At 36.2% G+C, this 15,778-nt stretch overlaps 1 protein-coding gene across 6 annotated transcripts in view; it reads right to left on the bottom strand.

Annotated features, from left to right (window-relative positions):
- Nucleotides 1–15,778, bottom strand: part of CBLB (Cbl proto-oncogene B) — a gene marked incomplete at its 3' end in the record, with an annotated part of 203,883 nt that overhangs the window by 168,697 nt on the left and 19,408 nt on the right. The window lies entirely within an intron of this gene.

Genomic DNA, 15,778 nt, shown 5'->3' with positions numbered 1-15,778 from the left:
GCTCTAGAGCCCATGAGCCACAACTACTGAGCCCGCGTGCCACAGCTACTGAAGCCCACGCACCTAGAGCCCGTGCTCCGCAACAAGAGAAGCCACCACAGTGAGAAGCCCGTGCAGCACAATGAAGAGTAGCCCCCGCTCGCCACAACTAGAAAAAGCCCACGCGCAGCAAAAACACCCACCACAGCCATAAATAAATAAATAAATTTATTTATTTATTTAAAATAAATAAATAAAGCCATTGAATACGTGTCCAAAATTGCCTAATAAGGTTGGCCCTTGTCTATACGACAGATGTTTAGATCCTTGTACTTCATTTCCTAGAGGAAGCAACATTTCCTATCAAAGGCTTTTCCTCTGTATGTAATACCTCCCCTGAATCAGCAATACAAGGATCTGAATGTTTTTCTTCTGAGAGGGAATGTGATGGTAACCTTGATACAGGGTCAATCATATGAAGCATCACATAATAACAAGAAAGATCAATCAGATCTTGATGAGAGAGAGAGGACACAGATAAGAACTACATTTTTTTTCTTTTAAGGAACCATCTCTGTCTCTCAAAGTTTGTTTCAAAACAAACAAGCAAACAACCCTGCAGTCTAAGATTATATTTTAAAGTTGAAGTTATAAGACAGTAAAATATCCGATTATATCATTTCAGAGACAAAACCATTTTAGGGTAGCAAAGTAAGACACACACCTGCATATAATCAAACACTTATCTCAGGAGGAGCCTAATGGGAAGTGCAACGTCTACTGGACATTCAATCAGGGCACAATGAAGAAAACTCACCAAACTTAAAAGTCAAACTCTGTTCTCAAAATCTGGGTCGATTCTTTTAGGTGTTCATTGAGTGCCCAGTGTGCATATGGCATGTGATCTAGTACAAAGCTGAAACAAGTGAAGCACCAAACGTACTAATCAGTAACACCAAACTTCAAAATGAACAAATAACAGTGAATACCCAAAATGCAAAACTTAGTCATTTAAATATGAAATTGTATGGTACACTATTAATTTCCATTCTTTCTTTTCTTATTGATGTATACTCTCCCCTCTACCCCTCATCAGAAACATAACCATGCTCGTGGTTGAAAAATCAGAAGAGAAAAAGAAAAGTATAAAAAGGTAACCAAAATCACCAGATTCCCACCCTGCTGAGATACATAATACCTGGGAACCCCAACACAATATGCTTTCTCACACTCTCAGCTAGGTGTGACCTCCCACTCCTTTAAAATGTCTTCCATGACACTCTCGCCCTGCCTGTATCTAACTGCTACTCCTACATAACTCTCCACCCAAGTCTTCCCTGACCCCCAAGTCAGCTCAGGTGCCCTCCTGTGAGTCTGGAGGACCCTAAATGTCCCTCAACTAGATACAGTACATTGAAGAACCAAGATAGAACTCTGCTTCTACATTACCAACTACCATGTTCTGACAAATAGTAAAAGCTTTTTCAAAAAACTCAAATTCTAGCACTCAATTATTCAGAAAATGCTTCAGGATTAAGAACTTCAATTATACCTTGAAAGATAGGTAACACACTTGGGAAAAGAAAGAAACCATCAGCAAACATTCAAAATACTAATTGGGTGGGAAAACCTATTTTAGATTGGGTGGGCAAATAAGACCCATCTAAGGAGGTGATACTTACACTTGGATCTTTGCCCCTCCTCTAAAAATGTGAAGACTCAGGGGAAGAGCTCTTCAGGAAGTGGAAGCAACCTGAAGAGGCAACAAGGTAGGAAGATCTTGGCACAATCCAGGAATTGAAATCAGACAGTAAGCCTGAAGTTTAAATGTTATTCAAGAGTAAGCAAGAGAGAGCTTCCCTGATGGCGCAGTGGTTGAGAGTCCGCCTGCTGATGCAGAGGACACGGGTTCGTGCCCCGGTCCGGGAAAATCCCACATGCCGCGGAGCGGCTGGGCCCGTGAGCCATGGCCGCTGAGCCTGCGTGTCCGGAGCCTGTGCTCCGCAACGGGAGAGACCACAGCAGTGAGAGGCCCGCGTACGGCAAAAAAAAAAAAAAAAAAAAGTAAGCAAGAGAGTAACATGATTTTCTTTTTAAACTGTTTCAAATTAAGAGTACCAAATAAACAAAGCTATAAAGAGGGAATACTGTATGAGATACTGAGTAATGGTTAGAGGTACAGAATATGGTTCAGAAAAGTAGGAGGAAACCAAAAAGCTAGTCAAAGTGTTTCAGGTTGATATACCTGGAAACAAGGAACCAGTAAAATAAAAAATTATTTAAAAAATAATCTGGCATGATATAATTATTTTCTTAAAAGATGGCAATTCTTTCAAAAAGATATAAAGTAACACTTGAATACTATCCACCTGTTTCATGAAGAGAGGTGTGTGCCAAAGACCCCTGTATATATTCATAATATTATGTTCATTAACTTCAGAGTTATAACCAAGAAATTACCCCATAGTGCTTTTGTCACAGAGATTTTGAAATTTTATTTAATTTGCATTAAGAAGAAACATAACATGGATGCATCAGGTTCCAGTTTCATGCTTCTCAGCAAAACTTTTAAATATGCTAATTTTAAGCAGTAAAGTACAATAAATAATTAAATATGTGGAAAGTGGTTTCACTTGTAAATCTGAGGTTTTTGTGCTATTTGGTTCTATGTTAAAACAGATTCTGGACCCTGGTTCTAATTATGGATCAACAGGCAAAAAGAGTGATGCATGTGGCTCCAAGGCCCTTTTCATCATTTCTAGAATGTCACATGAAAATATAATCCTCAACTGATTAAAAGAAGTATCTCTGGACCATAACAAGATTAACAAGCCCAATTTAATTCAATTTCTCCAGCTTAATAACTATTAAATTTCTCCTTCCATTACCAGAAAGAAAATAAAACTAGATAGAATAACAACAATAAAAACCAATGTCAGGAGCTTCCCTGGTGGCGCAGTGGCTAAGAATCTTCCTGCCAATGCAAGGGATATGGGTTCGAGCCCTGGCCTGGGAAGAAGTCACATGCCACGGAGCAACTAAGCCCGTGCGCCACAACTACTGAGCCTGCGCTCTAGAGCCTGCAAGCCACAAATACTGAGCCCACGTGCCACAACTACTGAAGCCTGCGCGCCTAGAGCCCATGCTCTACAACAAGAGAAGCCATGACAATGAGAAGCCCGCGCACAGCAACAAAGAGTAGCCCAAGCTCACCGCAACTAGAGAAAGCCCACACGCAGCAACGAAGACCCAACACAGCCATAAATAAATAAATAAATAAATGTATTAAAAAAAAAAATATATCAGTGACAGCTCCTGTCTGGGTAGAGGTTTAATGATGCCTACAATTTCATGATGCTGCTTAAATAGCATATAGGTTGAGATTAGTGTATATTCACCCCTCATTCCTTTAATACACAGGTATTGAGTACCTACTATGTGTAGGAACCGGAGTAGGCACCGGGGAGAGAGCAGTGAAGAAAAGAAAGAACATTATACATGGTTTATGATAGGATCTGGAAAGAAGAGAATAGAGGACCACGACAGAAAATAATGTACAGAACAATTTAGAGTGATCGGTCAAGGAAGGCCTCTCTGAGGAACTGACATTTAAGTTACAATCTAAAGGATGAGCAAGAGTTAGACAGATAGTGGAAAACATTTCAGGCAGATGAAGCTGTGGATGTGGAGCTTCTACAGGCCTGAAACACTGAAAAATGGTAAATGGCTAGAGCAAAAAGACCTGAGGGAGACTGATTTGAGATGGGGCTAGAAAAGCAAAGGATGAAGAAATATAAAAGATAAACCACTCATATGAGTAAATAGTGCTTTGCATAGTGTTATTACTCAAGGTTATAGCCATCAGTTTCCATTCATTTCCACCAGATACTCTTGTATAATGAGAATAGATTTTGAGGCCAGCTAATAAAAATGACAACTCACTCAGCATGATGGTTCTGGAGAACGTTCCAGACTCTTGCTTCAAGAAGAATAGTGAAAGACCAAACACCTTTCTCTGGGACAAATAGGCTTATAACTTCCATGACCAGTTAAAACTAAAGACAAAATTGGAAACTTTAATGCAAGATAAAAATTAGTGATTTTTACTCCTTTTACAACTCATTTGGCTTTCAAACACTTAGTAGGATATTTTCTTTCTGCTTTTAACCAATATCGTTTTCTAAATAAGAAATGCTGTTAAGATCTGTTTTCGGTATTGTAAGTATATATGTTTGAGTTTAATTCTGATTTTAAAAAAAAGTAAGACACATTCTTAAGCATTTTCCTTACAATTCAAATAATTTTATTACTCATCAAAATTTCAAAAATCTGATATGCTTCTCTTTTAAATCTACTGACATCAGTAATGAACAACTCAGAGATAAGTTTTCTCTTTAAATCTTGGAGCAACATAAATTTTAAAATGAAAATTCTATGCTTTATATAAGTTTCCTCTGAAATAGTTAAACAATCACTAAAGACCAGTATTCCAAAAGAATCAGAACTTGATAATTAAGTGAAACCTTTAATTAAAAAAAAAACTGAAAAGTTACTATTTTTCTAGATCTTAAGATTACCAGGTCCAGAATAAACTGGCTTCCTCAAATTATCCATTAAAATAGTCTTTCTGGTTTACTACTGATTTTTTCTCTTTTTTACCACAAAAGAGATCTTTAACTCTACTTCATCATAAACTATATCAACCAAAACACCCTCATTGTACATTAAAATGAGCTCAAAAATTTGAAAACAAAACGTTAAGGACTGGGTTAACCTCTAATAATAAAAGAACAGACTACATAGGGAACATCAAGCCTAGAATGTCAGGACTCCGCACTTCTTTTACTGTATTGACTTCATCTGGAGAAATAGTTCTTCAAACTCCTTAATATGCAATGGTACAGCAGACTTTCTGATGGTAATTTTCCAAGGCTTTCACTCAGAATCCAAGACACTATTTCCTACATAGTCGTACACAGTAGGTGGTACTATTCAGATAAGCAATGTTAAGTGCTACTTAAATCGACAAAAGAGCTGAAGGAAGCATAAATATATTCCTAGCAATTGAAGAGAAACCAGGAGGTTAATATAACTAAATGGGAGGGGGGTGCTACATAATATTGATATCATGCTGTATTTACAACAAACTTTAGCACAAAATTCTCTATATAAATTAATTACAAACCCAAAATGAGAAGGAAACAAAAAGGACTCAATCATGTTAAAAAACAAAACGAAACATATAATGTATGCAGTCTTTTTCAAAATTCTTATGTTTTCTCTAAGTGTATACCAATTAAAGAAAGTCAATTTTCAATTTTAACTTTACTACTACTACCATATCAAGAGAGGCTCTACATTCTTCAGAAATGCTGTCCTCTTGAGGGGAAGTCATCTACTGGACCTTTCATTGGAAGCTTTTCTTACTCACCAAACTGTGAATACATGCTATCCCCAGAGCTGGTGAGTTGTACACTTTGTAACATTTTGCAACTGAAGGACAGTCTGCCTTCTGCATATCACTTGTTAACCTCTATGAACTATCAGCACCAGCTCTTTATTTTTATTTTAATGGTGAGAAGCAAATGTTTATCCAAGATCTTCATATTATTCATACAGATGAAAAGAAATAGGTAATTCTACAAAGAATAACCTAAAAAGGCATCATATATGAATTTATTTTCCTATACCATGAATAGCTCTAAAAACTAGCTTCAGGGGCTTCCCTGGTGGTGCAGTGGTTGGGAGTCCACCTGCCGGTGCGGGGGACACAGGTTCGTGCCCCGGTCTGGGGGGGGTCCCGCGTGCCGTGGAGCGGCTGGGCCCGTGAGCCATGGCCACTGAGCCTGCGCTCCGCAATGGGAGATGCCACGGCAGTGAGAGGCCCGCGTACCACAAAAAAAAAATAAAAAAAATAAAAATAAAAACTAGCTTCAATCTAAAAAAAAAACTCAAGTCATATTTCACAGAAATTCTTTGTGAAAACTGAAGAACTGAATTTTGAATTATCTGTAACAACTACTATCTCACAGTGAAGAAAATCTCCAGTAGAGCTATGGGAAATTAAAAATAATCACCATGGGGACCTCCCTGGTGGTCCAGTGGTTAAGACTTCGCCTTCCAATGCAGGAGGTGTGGGTTTGATCCCTGGTCAGGGAGCTAAGATCCCACATGCCTCAGGGCCAAAACACCAAAACTTAAAACAGAAGCAATATTGTAACAAATTCAATAAAGACTTTAAAAATGGTCCACATAAATAAATAAATAAAACAACCCTGTTTTAAAAAATAATAATCATCATCATGAAGAAAAATGAACATGAGCTTACTAAAAAAGGAGAGATAAGGTATCAGTAGGAATTTTAAAATGTTTAAACCAACTTAATTCTGAACTCCAACTAGGAATTTTAAATAATATTATTTAAAATTACATAGAAAAATAGTTTTATTCTAAGGCACACTGGGACCCAGAAAACTTTTCACACTCTTAAAAATATAACCTACTAGTTCCCCATGAAGTCTCAACTACATGCAGTAGATCCTGCTTCTGTCAAAGCTTCAATGACCTGTAGTGAATTGGAAACTTCCTAAAATAACATATAATTAAAATTCTTTACAGTAGTCTGAGATTGTAACACAGTAAATAAAGTCCCGTTCTCACCTTGTTTACTTGCCATCTGTCTCTTTCTTAAATGTCAAGTACTGAAAATACGAAAGAATTCTAGTTATTTTACTCCCACATAAATGACAATTTACAATAAATGCATACTAAGAAGACATTAACTTGCTGTGGGAACGATGCCACACGTATAGCAGAGGAAGTAAATAAAGAGCAGTTACATAACGGAAAGTTGTCAGGGACAAAAGACATCCACACTGATCTTTAAATGTAATGGGTACTTTGGGTGACTAGAGGAAAATATTGTTTGCCTTTTGTGTCTCATCTACAAAACTTTTCCTTCCAACCATAAAGTCCTGCCAAAGATGTACTAGGACCACCATGTTGCACAACTTCCTGGAGTGCCATTTCTCTAAGGAAACAGTAAAAGGGTCAAGACAGATCTGCCTAGGCCACCTTCCCTCTGTCAATGGTTTCTGAAATCAGAAGACCCATTCAGATGCTACCAAAGACTTCCTCATCCCCGATCAAAAAGATCTACTGTGGTTATCTGTGTCTAAAACCACCACCCTGGAAATGAAATGTGGATTTGGGAGCGTCCCCAATCTTGCCAAAATAAATAACATTAAATTGTATTATGTAAGAAGAACTATTAAGATAAATGGAAAAGAACAACTCAAGGAGGGAGGTTCCCAAATTAGTTTGGGGAGATACCGTGAAGACATCACAGAGGCAACACGAAACAAAACAGAGGATATAATCTTAAGGACCGGGTTTTGACCTCCAGAGTTATAGGAAGAGGAAAATTATTTGGCAAAGATTTCCGGGCAGGTTTCAGCATTAAAATATGGCCTGAGAAATGGATGGATCATGGCCAATCAAAATGGTAAAGTTGAGATTACTGACATCCCACACTAGTTAACTTACAAAAACACACAAAACCACCCCCACCTTGGTATAGTGAGTCAAAACAAACTGCTGACAAATCCTCACAGCTATGTGAGGGGGCCGTAACAATGATACACAGTGAGAACACACATGTCTCTGTTTTCCTTTAAAGTCTGTTTCTAAGTCTGCATGGTTGATGTAAGAGAACAGCAATTCCTTTCTGTAAAAGCTCTGTCTACATATTCAAAATGTCTCAGATGTCCCTCAGAGCTGGTATGCTCGTGACCCACCCCCCCAAAAAAAGTTTAAAAAGCTTTCAGCTTTACAGCAAGAATACCAGATCTAACTGTCCAACCCTGTCTTTTAAAAGGGAAGAAAAAAAGATGGCGGTTAAGGAAATACATAAATACCAAAAAAAAAAAAATCTTAGCTAAAAATTGAAAACGAATTTTCAAGTTTCAAAATCCTTATCTGTAACAGGGAACTCCATCAGTAACAACACAAGATGATCACCATAATAAGACTTTTTTTCATTTGTGCACATGTATTTATACACTCCCTGAAGAGTCGTGAAATGATATAATGACGATCTGCTGCACAGCAAGTAATGAAGAGGATGAAGCACTTCTGTCAATAATATACACCAAACGAAACTGGACTATTCATGTCGAAAGCATAGAGTTTGGGAGGATTCCCCAGTTGCTGAAAAGTTCTGTGCATTCAGGGTCATAAATACAACACAGCATAAAAACAAAAGCAGTCTTTGAAGAAATGTTAAAATAAGAGGAAGTGAAAACATTCGTAAGAGCTCAGATGGAAAGCTAGTATGTCAATAGGAAAGCTGTAAAATATGTTCACTGCCATGTGTAGTTTGTAGGAACAGGCAGCATGGTGGCACTATGAGTTTTTCAGGGGTTTATTTCATAGGTACTAAGGGTAGCCATAAGGACACTCCATTAAAGTGATTCCAAATCGTAGTAATTTCATCAACTTTATCCAAAAGTGTCACTACATTAAGGATATTTTGCATACACAAAGAATTAAAAATTGGGAATTCCCTGGTGGTCCAGTGGTTAGGACTCCACGCTTCCACTGCAAGGTGCACGCATTCAATCCCTGGTCGGGGAACTAAGATCCCACAGGCCAGCCAAAAAAAAAAAAAAATTAAGAATTCCTGTAAAATATAACCATTCTACGATAAATAACAGTGGTATTACTGTGCTTATGGACATTTTCTTCCTTCTAAAATCAATGGCACTTATTGCCAAATCTGAAAAAGTTGATATTCAGAGTTTATCTACAAATTCTAAAAGCTAATAAGCCTTTGGACACTTCACCAGACAGTTTCCCATGTAACACTTTCATTTTCTCGTGTTTCTAGGCCCTAGTAGCTCATAAACAAGGAATAAATCAGAATTTTCAAATAATCCTACAGTAATTCTAGAGAAACAATCCTATATTTTCGTGAGTGTTGGCCACCTCTGAAGCACTGTTCTTGATACTGTGGGAGATACAAAGGAGAAGTGATTTTTGCCTTTAAACAACGTATAATGAGACATTTAAAATGACCTGTCTTATCAGCATTTTAAGATGGCAATATCTGACAATATACGGTTGGTTAAGGGTCACAAGAAAGGTCTTGATAAATGTCAGAGGGAAAAGAGATATTTTGGCTGGAGTGATCAGAAACTGCTGAGATAACATATGAATAGGGCAGAGTGGGAGCTTCAGCTATACCAATAATAAGAAAGAGGGTCTGCTAAATGGGGGGTGGGGGGACATAGGAAGATGAAGGGAAAATGGCAGGCTAAAAGGCTGGCATGCAAAGGTAAATTCCAAGGACAGTGATTAGGCCAATCTGAAAAGAATATTAAAAAGAATTTCAATCCTTTTTGTCCAACAAAACTCTTCCAAAAGCCTTTCAGAAACTTACCTGTCTTGGGATCCCTTAAAATGACTTACCATGCCGACACATATATATGGAATTTAAGAAAAAAAAATGTCATGAAGAACATAGGGGTAAGACAGGAATAAAGACACAGACCTACTAGAGAATGGACTTGAGGATATGGGGAGGGGGAAGGGTAAGCTGGGACAAAGTGAGAGAGTGGCTTGGACATATATACAGTACCAAACGTAAGGTAGATAGCTAGTGGGAAGCAGCCGCATAGCACAGGGAGATCAGCTCGGTGCTTTGTGACCGCCTGGAGGGGTGGGGTAGGGAGGGTGGGAGGGAGACGCAAAAGGGAGGGGATATGGGAACATATGTATATGTATAACTGATTAAATTTGTTATAAAGCAAAAAAAAAAAAAAAAAAAAAGACTTACCACTGGGAGTGGTCACCTACCTACAGTGGTGATAAAGGAAGCTTAGAAAAGTGAAAAGAGTTCTGAACAGATCTGGGCTTCTAGCCTCACCTGTGCCATTTCAATGATCCGAGGTGACTGTATACATAAAATGAGATGATTTGACTTGGGGATTTTAAGAGCAGGCAGGATAGCAGAAATAGCTAGGGTACTTTTAAAAACATGGAAACTCACATCCCAACTGGTAAAGGCAGAGGTATTGTAGGAAGTCAGGGACCTATACTTAACCATTCTAGAGGGTTAGAATGCATCATTTGGTCCATGGGCTATGTACAGAAGCCCTTAGATTAGATGATTGTCAAAGACATTAATGACATATTTTGTGTACCTTGTGTTTAAAACAAACAAACAAAAAAAACCCTACAAAAAAAGTTTAAATTTATCACACTTTAAAATTATATACAAATTAAACACATCATACTGCCACAAGATAGAAAATAGGGGTCTAATAAAGATTTAGCTCTCAATCATTGACTCCCTACCATTAACATTTTATTGTCCTCAGAAGGTCACAATGATCAGTAATTCATAAAGCATCACTAGCAGAACAGAACAGAAAATCAAGAGGAAGAAAATGTTTATGTTAAAAATGCCAAGTTTCTAAGACTGCCATAGAAGATTATATCAATAATGCAGGGGTCAGTAAACTTTTTCAATAAAGGCTCACATAGTAAATATTTTCAGCTTTGTGGGCCATATAGTCTCTGTGGCGACTACTGACGTCTGTCACTGTAGCCACAGAAAGACATGTCCAAGTACCACTGAAATTTTATTTACAGAAAGAAGCACAGGCTGGATCTGGCTTACAGGCTGTAGTTTACCAAATACTGGTAAAGTGGGTGAAAGATTGTGATAAATTACCAACTTTACGACTTCAGTTGCTTTATAAAAACAAAATTTTTACATATCCAACTCTGTGGAGAATAAACTAAAATTAGAATTATACAGGGGAAAAAAATCACAAAAAATTTGGTAAGGAGAATTCTCTGTTTCTTAGGACGTGAATCCGTACAAACCTACTTTAATCGGATAAATGAGACCTGTTTGACAAGAATAGAGATCTTTAGTCAAATTAAATTTTTCTCGAAAAGAATAAACTTGACAGCTCCACATGCTGTTACAACCATAGAAAATCAATATACCCCATAAAAAAACCTTTAGAACAAAAACTGAAATGTTTGCAGTACCTGCAAGATGAGTTAAATTTTATTTTCATTAATATATCTCAGCAAGGAAATACTTAGGTAACCTTTCCCATTTCCTCAAAGGAAAAGACTTCGCTCATCTGGAGAAACTAAAGTTTTAAAAGTCACAGGCAACATTTCTCTCTCTCTCTCAAACACACATGTAAATACAACAAAAAAACATGTTTCAGATAAACAGTCCTGAACCTAACTACTATAAGCTGTCTTGCAAAAAAAACAAACGTTCCTTTTACTGACCATCTGACATACGATATCAATAGTGGTTTAATGAAGATGAGAAAACACCTCATTTTCACAAGTATAAAATATGCTAATTGCTCAAATGAGTCTTCCTGAGACAATACCCTTCAGCTGCCAACAGCCGCAGGCTCACACATGCCGACTGGTAATAAGACATCATTTAGAAATACATCACACGTGAATATATAAAATTCCTGTAAAGTCATGTAACCTCCAATTTAGCTTCTCCAGACAGAAAATGGAACTGGAATACCTACCACACATTTCTGAGGTACGTTTGATTACAAAGATAATAATACAAGGCTTATAAAACATAATTTCAATCTTTCTTACCTATTGAAACTAATTATTTGCTTTCAATTACTTGGGTCTGAACATAAGTTTCCAGTCATCAAGGTTTAAAAGAGAATGAGGTATTATTCAATGAAAAAAGGAAACAGAATTGTTTTCTCTTTTAAAAGATAATGAGTTCAAGATGAAACTGTCTTAGTAAATTTGTTCCTTCTTTTAATTTTAAATATTTTTCTCTAGAAAGCCAACAAGAATAGAAAAAAATTTTATCTAAATGTTTTCACTATTGCTCTGGATATCACATTTTTCAGGCCTAAAAAGACCTAAGAGAATCTGCTGGAGGAACAAGTTGGTAGAAAGGTTCCTGGACAGCTTTTTGATCAATAATATAAAGAGAACAGGCATACATACCATTGCCCTTCTCTCCTCAGTCTTGTAGCCTTAAAAAAATATGGAGCTGCAGCAGGAATTCTACAGACATTAGGTGACTAGAATGAGGACAAACCCAACACCCTAAGGAAGGACATTACAAAGTCAGAAAGAGCTTAGTCTCTGACAGCACTGCTGAGAATTACATATCCCTATATATGTAAACTACTGTTGCTCAGGTACTATTACTTTTATCCAAACACATTCCTAGTTTATGCAATTTATATACTCAGCCCATGTTGATAAAACACTTTTAAAATTGTACTGTCCAAAATTTAGATTCTTTAAGGCAACAGTTGGCAAACCACAGCCCCCAGGCCAAATTTAGTCTACCACAATGTTTTTCTAAATAAAGTTTTATTAGAACACAGCCATTCCAATTTATTTAAATACTGTCTATGTCTGCTTTCCTACTATAAAGGCAGAGCTGACTAGTGACCAGGGACCTCGCAAAGTCTAAAATATTTACTGTCTAGCTCTGTACAGTCTGCTGACCCCTGGTTTAAGCCACTCAACATGCCATGTTCAGGAATAATTTACTCTTGTTTCCTAAAATCCTTGAGTTGATTCTCTAAAATCTTAATTTGAAATCATACTTACAATACTTTATATCTTAATAGTAAAGACACAAAGTGAACGTGAAGTGTAGTCTCCTCTATGCCACCAACATGGAAAATACCTCCCACATTTTTTTTTTAATTTGCAATACAGAAAACTTTGTAAACGCAGATTTAATGATGATGATGTAAGTCGTAATTAACTATTTTAATTAATCATCCAGAGCTTATCACAAAAATAAAAGAATAAAACAGGGATTCTTAATCAAGGGGTAATCAGGGCTACTATTAATATTGTAAATTAATTAAATATACATATTCATAGTACTAATAATTTCTAAAGAGATGGCATTTTATACATTGAAATCAATAAGAATGTTATAACAAGATACTTATAAGTTCACTTATTTCAATTTATATAAAAATTTTATTATTGATGAAAGTCAATTTCACCATGCTTTTCAATATATGCATAAAAATTAATCAATAAATTAATTCACTGAGCTTTTTATTATAAATCTGAAAAAAACACCTACAAAATTATTTGAGCTACAGACCCTTCAAAAAATAATTTTAAGTAATTTGTTTAGCATTATCTTCTACCGAGCAAAGTTTTTCACACTTTCATGACATATACTCTATTGAGTTTCAATTTTCTTTCCCTTCCATAGTATAAATTGTGCTGTATTCGGTCACTGTTATGGGTGAACTGTGCCCCCTAAAAAGATATGTTGAAATCCTTACCTCAACCCTACCTAGGAATGTAACCTTATTTAGAAATAGGGTCTCTGTAGATGTCATAAAGGTAAGATAGGGTCATTAGGCTAGGCCCTGAGTCATTATGACTGGTGCTCTCCTAAGAGGTAAATTTGGACACACACACAGAGGAGAACACCAGGTGATGACAGAGGCAGAGTTTGAAGTTATGCTGCCACAAGCCAAGGAGTGCCTGGAGCTATCTATCAGAAGCTACAAAGAGTCCTGAAAGCATCCTGCCCTAGAGAGCTGGAGGGAGCATGGCCCTGCTGACATCTTGATTTCAGACTTCTAGGCTCCAGAAGTGTGAGAGAATCAACTTAAGACAACATAAACTTCAGGTTTGCGGTAATTTGTTTCAGCAGCCCTAGGAAACTCAGTCACACATCTATGATTACATGTGATTACATCACATGATCAGATGTTCAAAGTAACACATTTCAAAAATAAATCTAAGTTGTCTCTGAGTTTAATCTGTTCCTCAGTGATTCTACCAAATAAGACAGGCAGCCTCGATCTCTCTTTATGATTTAAATCTATAAATGGGTACTTTCTGTAATGACCTATGTGTATCCTGCTATAATTAACACATCTAGAAACAACTCATGTATAAATGCAAACTCCAACAAGAACTCATGCTCTGACAATAATGAGCTTAAGGAGACAAAGATTAATATTAAAATGGGTTTAGAAAACTGAATATTCCTGAAGCACTTTATTTCAAAACTGTGAGATATGAGTACTATTTTATGACCTACCCAATTAGTGCTGGATGCTAATCTGTTTGGATTCCCGGAAACTCCACTTCTATATTAAATCACCGGGAAAAAAAGATGCTTCTTGGACTAGATTTCCAAGCATTCCTCAGGCTATAGAATTATCACTGCAGCTTGTCTGTTTTATAAACAAACTTCAATTTAGATTCGTAAAAATCTGCCAAAGGAGCTCTCTTTAACTAAATAACAAATCTGCCACTTGAAAGACATCATTCATCAACCTTCTTTGTGGGAGTATTGTTATTATGAAACTGAAAACAGGCATTCTTTCTTGAGTGCTTCAGGATTTTAATTATCAAATTTGAATGTCACCAGATATTTACTGAAAGGAAAACATCAATTTTAATAAACTGCCTTAAGACTGAAAAACATAAAAGGTATTCAACCATAAAGTGCACTTGAGTCTTGTGAGTTGGCTTACTGTCTTACGATACAATGGTTATCACTCAGCAATTTATGAACCTTTAATCAACTCTAAACTGCAAGGAAAAAAATTCTCCAATTTTAAAATCAAAATATCACGTGTATATAATATATATTTTGACCTGGAAGGAATTTAAATGAATTGCAATAAAAATTTTAATACTTAATAAACCAGGTGTTAGAGACTGAATGGTATTAACACGGGGCTGGGGAAAAGAAGTAAATAAACAGCAAATAAATGGATTAATTGTAAACACTTTATTTAAAACTTTCAAACAGTGGACAGTGGATTTAGTCTTAAATTTGAATATCTGAATAGCAGAATAATTTGTGTTCTTTCATATTTTGAAAATATATGCCAAAGAGGAAACTGCTAGAGAAACCCTTCACGTTTGACTTACATGAAAATCAACACATAAATTACTTTGTATCCAGTTAGCAAAGCAGCATGGGTGTAGTTGGCCATAAAGTCCTTAAGAGTCAAAGATACTGCAAGCTCTCACCTGCCCACTCTGACAGACTCCCTTTGTTTAACTTTGAAAACATTTGTCTAGAAAACTTTCTTGTGGCCTCTACTCTCACGGTGTGTTAAAGAAATAAGTCCCTTCATTTCCAAACTTTAGAAAAGTATATTCACATCTCTCAGATGCTTTAAATATGAATGAAAGCGTTCTTATCAAGACTAAATAAACTTTCTATTCATTCATGATAAATTAATCTCAGGAAGATATTCACTTTTTCTAGAGAAAATTCCATTTCCTACTTGGCAGAAATATTTCTACTTAAAAGGATTGATTACTATTTTCCTCTGAATCCAAATTATGTATTATCATTTTAAAATGTCACAAATTAATCTTCTACTTCCTCTGTTCTTCCACTGAAAAGAAAAACAATGCCTAGAATGCAGATACATATAGAAAAAATTAAATAGCAACTGAGTATGTTTATATTAAAATACTTATATTCAAACCTATCAGTAACCTGTTTTGACTTACTTAGAAATCATATTTTTCTACTTGCAACTTGTCCCTTGTCCTCATGAAATGCAAAAGCACTGCAATTTTCACCATTAGTAAATAAAAAGAGAAATAGAAAGATTAGGTTAATATTTAAAATATAAAATTGTTTTTTAAAGGGGTATAAACCATTCCCTCTCTTGCATCATTAAACAATAGATACTTCATAGAATAAATGGAATGCATTCAATACTGTACAAATTATTTATAGATAACATAACTTCCCTAAGAT

Source organism: Hyperoodon ampullatus, assembly GCF_949752795.1.
Source record: "Hyperoodon ampullatus genome assembly, chromosome: 5".
Lineage (NCBI taxonomy): Eukaryota > Metazoa > Chordata > Mammalia > Artiodactyla > Ziphiidae > Hyperoodon > Hyperoodon ampullatus.
The sequence above is the reverse complement of the archived record's forward strand: the minus strand, read 5'-3'. Positions and strand labels throughout refer to the sequence as shown.